The following is an 8,544-nucleotide window of genomic DNA, read 5'->3' as shown; positions in this document are numbered from 1 at the left end:
CTTCAGGTGATTAAAAGCAATCAAGGTATATTCATCGATTGTAATAAATGGCGAGGCTATGCATGTGTGAGGACGTGTATATGAGAAATCTCTGTGTACTCTCCTCTTAATTTTGCTGTGAACCTAAAACTGCTCTAAAAAAACTATGTATTAAAAAAAGGCAACTCATAAAATAGAAGAAACTATTTGCAAATCATAACCTGATAAAGGATTAACAACTAGAATACATAAAGAACTCCTACAATCAATCCAACAACCAAAACAACCTGACTACAACATAGGCAAAGAACTTCAATGCACACTTCTCCGAAGAGGATATACAAACAAGCAAAAGCAGATGTAAAAATGCTCAACATCACTATCATTAGGGGAATGCAAATCAAAGCCACAATACCTACCACTTCATACCCAGTACACTATGATGGCTATTATTAAAAAAAAAACAAAAAACAAAAAACAAAAACCCTCCCCCAAAAAGAGTTGACTAGGATGTGGAGAATTTGGAACTCTTGTATATTGCTGGTAGAAATGTAAAATGGGGCAGCAATGGTGGAAAAAAGTATGACAGAATCTTATAAAACAAACACAGATTTACCATAGGTTCCAGTAATTTCACTTCTATGAACATACCTAAAATAATTTAAAGTAGGGGCATAATGAGACATTTGTACGCCCATGTTCATAACAACATTCCTCACAATAGCCAACAGGTAGAAACAACAGAAATGTCCATTGACCACTGAATGAATTAAAAAAAATGTATATATAGAGTGGAATATATTACTCATCTTTAAAAAAAAAAAAAAATCCTGTACATGCCACAACATGGATGAACCTTGGAGATAGTTATGCTAAGTGAAATAAGCCAGACACGAAGGGACCAAACAGTGTATGATTCCACTTATATGAGGTATCTAGATGAGTCAAAATATACTAACAGAAAATAAAATGGTGGTTGCCACAGGTTGGCAGGAGCAGAAATGGAAATTATTGTTTAATGGGTATACAGTTTTAGCTTGAGAAGAAAAAGTTCTGGAGATGGATGGTGGTGATCAGCTGCATAACAATGTGAATCTGAACTATATGTGCTTAGAAATGGCTAAAATCACAAATTCTGTTAAGTAAATTTTACAAAAATAAGTCATATTACTTGCCACAGGATTAATACTTATGCAAATGATTTTAGTGTAAATGAAGTGATGAGTTTTTCAAAGTTTGAGTGTTTCTTACGTGCCTTTTAAGCATGTAAGAAAACATATGTAAACCAAACACAAAAATGTTCATTATAATTTCGACTATTAAAAGTGCCCATATAAATTTAAGTCCATACAGTTTTAAATTTAAAATTTCCTGAGAAAACTGAGGCTCCTCTGTCCATGACTGGGCCTGAGCAGCTCCACTAGCCTGGCTGACTACCATGTCCCTTTTCACGTGGACACGAGGGTCCGCTGAGACTTCAAAAAGGCAAACACACACCACTTTCTACGATTATCTCCATCCCAGGCATGACTCCTTGCTCTCTACTGCTTTCCCTTCTGACAGACTCCCCTTGTACCACAAAATCCGTCCCCTTTTGAGGCCCACTCACTCTTGTCTGCCTTTCGGTTCCATTCCTATCCTCCCTCATTTCAGGATCCATCTGAAAGTAAAACCTGATTCCCTACTCTCCCAATCTGAGCACCAGTGTTGGTCCTGGACCAGGACTCGGGGCCTCTCCTCAGAATTCCAGACCTGCAAATCCAGTTGCCCATGTGCCACCTCCACTTTGGGACATCTCAGAATTACCATGTCCAAAATCCAACTCCCAATCTTACCCCTGAATCCGGTTCCTACCACAACTTTCCTCATTTCCATTCTTTACATGTCCGGGCAAAAAATCTGGGGTGGTTATTTACTTCCTATCATGGCCACATCTGATGTAGCAGGAAAATCTATCAGTTCTGTCTTTAAGCTCCATGAAGAATCTGCACCTATGTATGACCACTCTACTCCCACCTCTCTGGTCCAGCCAAAACCAAAACTTTTTGAGCCCTCCTCACTGGTCTCTTTCTCTCCGCCCTTATCATATCTCTTCCCTCTCAGACAGTTCTCCCTGAGCAATATTTGGAATAGTTTTAAACTCAGTGTCCATCCTCTGTTCCAACCTCCAAGGCTCCCAGGAGCCCCAGACTGACGGCCCAGCTGCTCAGGCTGCCATCACAGGCGTGTCTCCCTATACTCTGCTCCTTGCAAACATGAGTTGGACCCCCGGTTTCCTGAACGCCTCTTGCTCAAGCGTACGTCCAAGGCTTTAGACATGCTGGTGCCACAACCTGTAACACTCTTCCTCATGGTGCCTTTCAGAAATGGGGTCCCCCATCCACGAACACCCACTGCTCTGGAGACGGCCTGGAACGGCAGTGACGTCGGCAGGAGACCCTGATTGGGGGCTTTAGGATTTGAGTGTGCTTTAGGCCAAGTGAGGGTCCAGAGAACACAACACTCACTCAGGCGGGATGCAGTAACATAGCCATGCTGGAAGAACCTGTGGGCGTAGCACTGCCGGGAGGCCGTGCGATATAATGGGGACCTGGGTGGGCATCCTGGAAGCAGGTCACCCTGGCAGCACTCACATCGAACCCTAAACACGACACTGCAGTGATGACATTTCCTCTTACTCCCCCCGCTCGATACCTCGGTCCAACCCAGTGACCTCGAGCTTATTACCACCAGTGAACGGCACCAAGAACCAAAATGATCACCACGTGGAACATTCTGGAAGTCCTGCCCCGATTTGGTACGCACTCACGGAAAGGCCCCTCTCTGGGCTTTCATTGGTCCAGGATGGAAGACGCATGTTCTGGGAAATGCAGTCCCATTACCCAGGTGGCCGTTTGGAGGAGCGCCCCAGCCTGACCGTCTGCGCATTGGCTAAGTGGTATAGTGGAGACCAAGAAAAAGTACATCAAAACTAGAGTCAGCAATGCCTACCACTTATAAAGAACAAGATTTAACTTGGGTTTCTCAACATAAAAGTGGATGCACCATTACATTTAAAATGTTAAAAGACAGACTTGGCACAGTCCTTCGTTTTTTCTTTTATTACACATATAATAAATATTATTTACATATATATTATAGTATGTAGTTTTGTTTTCTATATAAAGGCTACCTCAATGAAAATCTTGGAGAGAATAATCAAATAAGGTAATTCAAGTCAATAGATTCTGGAATAAAATGGAAAGTAAAAGTAACAAATCATGGTATGTTTCATTTTTGGCTAAATTTTTTAATGTTGATAGCAGACATCTATTATTCTCGGTATTAATTATTTTAACTTGGAGTACTTAATGGTGTTGCAAGACAAAATGACTAAGATTGTGCTATTAAAACAAAGCTCATCAGTTTAATTAAACTTAGTAAGCCTGATATCGTCAAGTGTTGGTAACACTGAAGACATTCGTAAATATTATAAATTTAAATCTGTGCCTCCTGTGGAAAAGAAATTCCTACCCTTGATACATACTCTAGATAAGTGTTCGTTTATAAACTAGAAAATGTGGCATGTTTGCAATAGTGATATTTATATTTTCCAATACCATGCACAAAGAACCTCTCCAAAGAAACTTTCAACAGAAGGTTGTAGAAATACATATTCACAGATCTGTGCTATAGAATACTAAACAAAAATGAAAAAGAAGCACTTGATAAACACACAAGAACAATGGTAAAGTCATGAATACCATACTGTGCAAATGAAATTAAGCAGATAATAATCCTTATCATACATTTCCATTTGTACAAGGTTTCCACAGAGAGAAAACTCTACTACATTGGTAAGTGTTCGTGGAAGAGTAAAACTGTCAAGATAACCCAAGAAATGCTTACTTTGAACATCAGAAAATTACCTAGGAGATAATTAGAGGTATGTGATATCATTGGAGATCCCTGGGCTCCTCCCTCCCTGTACCCCTCCTCAGCTCTGGAGCCAGGTGACCTGGGATGACTGCATTATCTCTGGGTCTCAGTCCTCAGTGCTGACTCTTACCAGCTGTGTGACCTTGGGCAAAGAAACCTTCCTGTCACACTATTATTACCTACCATCCAGCCTGTTCTTCCCCCAAGCAGCTTTTGGAAAAGTTTTAAAACTCTAACTCTGTCTTTCACAACCCTCCATGATTTTCAGCATCCTGAGAATGTCCATCCAACTGCTCAGCCTGCCACTCCAGGCATCACTCCTAACATTTTGTCACAATAATATAAACACAGCCACTTTAAAATGGAACTGGAACTGCCATGCCAGAGGAACTGCCTTGCACATCTTGCGCCTGAAACCTCTGGCATTCTGAAACACAAAATAGCCTTTGGACTGGGCCTAAAGCAACCTTAAGCCCCAAAAGAACTATTTGCAAAAATAACAAGAAAACATTTTTATGACTATTGGACTGAAAATTGAAAACATTGTCCAGAATCAGCATCACTGTCTTAGGTCATCCTGCATCAACAGAAGTGCCCTCCATTGAAGTGTCTCCACTTCTATTCAGTACCCCTTGTCTTTGTCTCCTTGTCAGAAGGCTATTTGCACTTTTGCCTGAATCAAAGCTTCCAGAATACCTATTTTGTTAAAAATCTGAAATAAATGCTCCCTTGCGCTCACTTTGGGCGGCATTTTATTCTTAGATTAGCATGTCTATTCCCTGGACAAACGTAACAAACTCCAGGTTCCCAGGTCCTCCGGGCTCAGCCACCCCCTCTTCTTCACACGAACGGTCCCTCCGCCTGTGACCCTCTTCCATCACCCCACACGGCGCCCACCAGCGGCTCACCAGTCCGGGACACAGGGGCCTGCACAACGGTAGTAGCGCCCACATGCAGAGCTTTAGGGATCAGGGTGGCTGAGGGCGGTGAGGCCCCAAGGGATGTGCCCTCACCTCAGCCATCCGACTCTGGGGGCGGGGCGGAAGGGGAGCGGGCACCCGGGCAAGGCAGTCCCTGTCCTAGCCCTGGTTACCTGTACAGCATCGCTGAGCCCCACAATGGTCTGTTCGATGGAAAAGCGCCTCCTCGGTTACGTATTCTCAGTTATGACCCAACGCTCACAAGACAGGATTAAATCACCTACACTAGAACAATGGTCAAAGTAAAACGACTGTATCTATCTTTTACCAGCATAATATTCAATAGAAATCATTGTTTATACTTTGGACCTGTGATATGCAAATTAAGAATCCCTATACTGATTTTAAATCTGTTGAAAATTAAAATAACATGAATGATAAAGCCCTCTCACAGACTAGTTCTTTAAAATAACCAAGAAAAATTCAGAGACTATGTGTATAATTACTTAAAAAACAACAAAAGAGGTAAATTTGAAATTTTTTGATAACTTTGGAATTCAGTGAGATATAAAGACTCATAATTTGGGTATTAAATAAATACTATTGGCATTTTAATACACATAATTACAGGGACATATAATAACACATACTTGACTAAAGTTGGTAGAATTTCATTATAAAAGATTGAAAAAGTACAATTTTCTAGAGAGAAATAGGCCTTTAAAAAAATTGGCTATTGGTGTTTGGAATTAAAGTCTCTTGAAATACTAAATTTGGTGAAACTAGCAGAGAAAAACAATTTGTAAATTATTTAGATAATCTTGGCCATCAGAAATTGATAATGCATTTTCCTTGAAGGTTAAATAATATCCGACACCTTTTTTTTTTTTTGCGATGATTATGACCCATAGCTTACATCTGCACAGGAAAATTAAAGTGTAAAATAGAGCAAGCACTCAAAAATTCATAAGGCCGTTGATATTTTCAATAAAGGTATTATATCCCTTTTGATTCAGATCTTGTTTTTTATTGTTGTTTGACATCATTATTTTGCTAGATAGATTATTCATCATTCATTTTTCAATTCAAATTATAACAATAAAGTGTTAGAGTATCATTAGTAAAAACAAGTAAAAATTTTTAAATGAAATATTTTATAAATAACTTGTAATAAGGAACCCTGCTATTTTCACTCGCCAGATTGAATCCCTTCGCTGTCATTTTCCTCAAACAAAAGTTCAAATTTCTTGGCCCATGCCTACAGCCATGCCACCCCCAATACGCCCGATCTCGTCTGATCTCAGAAGCTAAACAGGGTTGGGCCTGGTTAGTACTTGGATAGGAGACCACCTAGGAATACCGGGTGCTGTAGGCATTAAAAAAAAAAAATTTCTTGGCCTGTGCTAAGCAGTTACTCAGGACAACCATCCCCTTTGTCTGTGCTGTGCTCCCATCTCTCAATAATACTTCCAGCATGCAGGATTCCTCTCCCTCCCGTGAGACTGCATGTATCTTCTTTTTTTACCTGGGTCTTTCCAGGTGATTTGCCTTCAGTCAAAAAGATGAATTCAACAGTGCTTTGAAATACATTCAAATAAAACTGAACAAACTAACCAAAAACTTCCCTGGAATCTCTATAAGGTTCAAAGTATTAGACTTACCTAGGGCCTTAAACTTAAGAATTTCTCTCCATTACACTATTTTTCAATGTCCTGATCTTCTCCACTGAAGAACTTAACAGTTGGAATGAGGAATTTTTTTTTTGGTATATACATGATGTTCATTTTTAGATCTACATTAAGATTGATACAGACAAGGACATTACTGTCCTTATTTGCAATAGCATCACACATTCCTGACATTTAAGATGTTCCCAAATATTAACAAATGTTGAAATGAATATTTTTAAAATTAAATTTATTGGGATGACATTGGGTCAATAAAATTATATCGATGAATAATTATATATAATACATCATCTATATATTGCATTGTGTGTTCACCACCAAAGCCAAATCTCATTCATCACCATATATTTGACCCCTTTTACTGTTTTCTACCTACCCCCCTCTCCCCTTTCCCTCACTCACATGTGGGATATAAAACTGAGAGCAACAAAAATGAATAAGACAGACAAAAACTCATAGACACAGACAACAGTTTAGTAGTGACCAGAGTGAAATGAATATCTGGATGATGGAGAACAGACTCATGGAACTACAACCAGATTAGGAAACTGATTTCCTTGCCCTGCAGGCCAAGCAGAGATGAGAGACACGGGTGTCACTGATGATGAGCAGAAAGGGGAAGAATGTTGGAAAAGATGGTGCCACAAACACCGAGATGTTCACCATCCACTGGCCTCAATTTACAGCTAGAGTCATCCAAATTGTCAAAATGCTGCTGGCTGAATAAAATGTACCAAAGGATCAGGATCAGGATCAGGATGGTGCGTGTGGCTCTGGCCTCATGGGAGGGTCTATTCCTGCAAATGTGTTGGACTCGCTGCTTGTGTCTGCGTAGGTCAAGAACTAGGGAGCAACTAGCCCAGACCATAAAGCCCAAACTCATAAAGTGAGGGGGAAAATATATCACTGTAATTAATGAGTCAACAAAACCCTCTTTCATATGCCAAGAACAGTATCCATAATTACCTTTCACACTAACATTCTTCCGTTCAACAGACCATTTACTGTTGTAGGAACAAATAAATTTATCATGAGATGCAGGATCCAGCAGAGGGAACAGCAGAAGGCAATGAACTTTATGGGTCTAATCTTGAGCTCCATCAACTCCGAATACTGGGGTTCAGCTTAATGACCAGGAAGCCACTGATGAGGCAGATGGTGCTGAAGGAAACACCTGTGGTCACTTGGTGAAAATGGAAGACAAGTTTACATCCAGTATCATCCAGAAAATACCTCCATCCAAAAGCTGCCATTGTCTGAGGGATACCTTTAGAGAAAAGAACCACACAGTTGGCTGAGACCAGCTGCATGAGAATCAGGTCTGTGGGTCTCAAATTATGTCAAGTGAGCAAAGTGAAGTTATAAAGACCAAGGAGGGAGAGATTTTCCATGAGACCAATTCCTGTCTGAGTGAGGAACATAGTCCCCCATATCCCAGCTGGCAGAAAGCATCACATTAGTACCTCGAGGGCATGGGTTGCAACTGATATCAGAAGAATAAGCCGTTAAATAAAGGAAAATAAATGTCACCATCACCATATCCTTCGATTTTTAAAATTTAGCCTCTTCCATATATTCTCACTGTAAGTGGGTAGTTAGAATTTTTGCTCACATGTGCAAAGGTAAGTCAATAAAGACCTGGATTTTAAACAGTCTTTGTATGCAGCTCCAGGGTCAATGGAGGCGGCACAACTGCACAATGAGATTTTTACAGCTGTAAGATCTCTGTACACACATATGGACTTCTCTCCATGATATATTCTTACATGGAAAAGACAAGATATAGAACATGTGTAAGGGTATTTTTTAAGAATATAAAAATGTAAATATAGGGGCAGAGACTGAATGGGATAAAAGGATAGAAATGTAAACTAGGTTTTCTGAAGTACTCTGAGTTACATATTTGACATGTATAAATATAAATATATCACATAGTTATCAAAAAATTAATAAAATTCAGAACCAGAGTCCATAAAATTCAAAGTTAAATGAAAAGATTACCCTGATTGTCTATCAGCATGATATTCTATGGATACTTG

At 39.9% G+C, this 8,544-nt stretch overlaps 2 pseudogenes; one reads left to right on the top strand and one right to left on the bottom strand.

Annotated features, from left to right (window-relative positions):
* Positions 1-6,073: 6,073 nt before the first annotated feature.
* Positions 6,074-6,192, top strand: LOC111733105 (annotated as a pseudogene).
* A 766-nt stretch (positions 6,193-6,958) lies between these two features.
* On the bottom strand, positions 6,959-7,938 carry LOC105307879 (annotated as a pseudogene).
* Between the last annotated feature and the right edge of the window lie 606 nt (positions 7,939-8,544).

This window comes from Pteropus vampyrus, unplaced genomic scaffold (genome assembly GCF_000151845.1).
Source record: "Pteropus vampyrus isolate Shadow unplaced genomic scaffold, Pvam_2.0 Scaffold523, whole genome shotgun sequence".
Lineage (NCBI taxonomy): Eukaryota > Metazoa > Chordata > Mammalia > Chiroptera > Pteropodidae > Pteropus > Pteropus vampyrus.
Note: the sequence above shows the minus strand (reverse complement) of the source record. Positions and strands in the feature narration are given on the sequence as shown.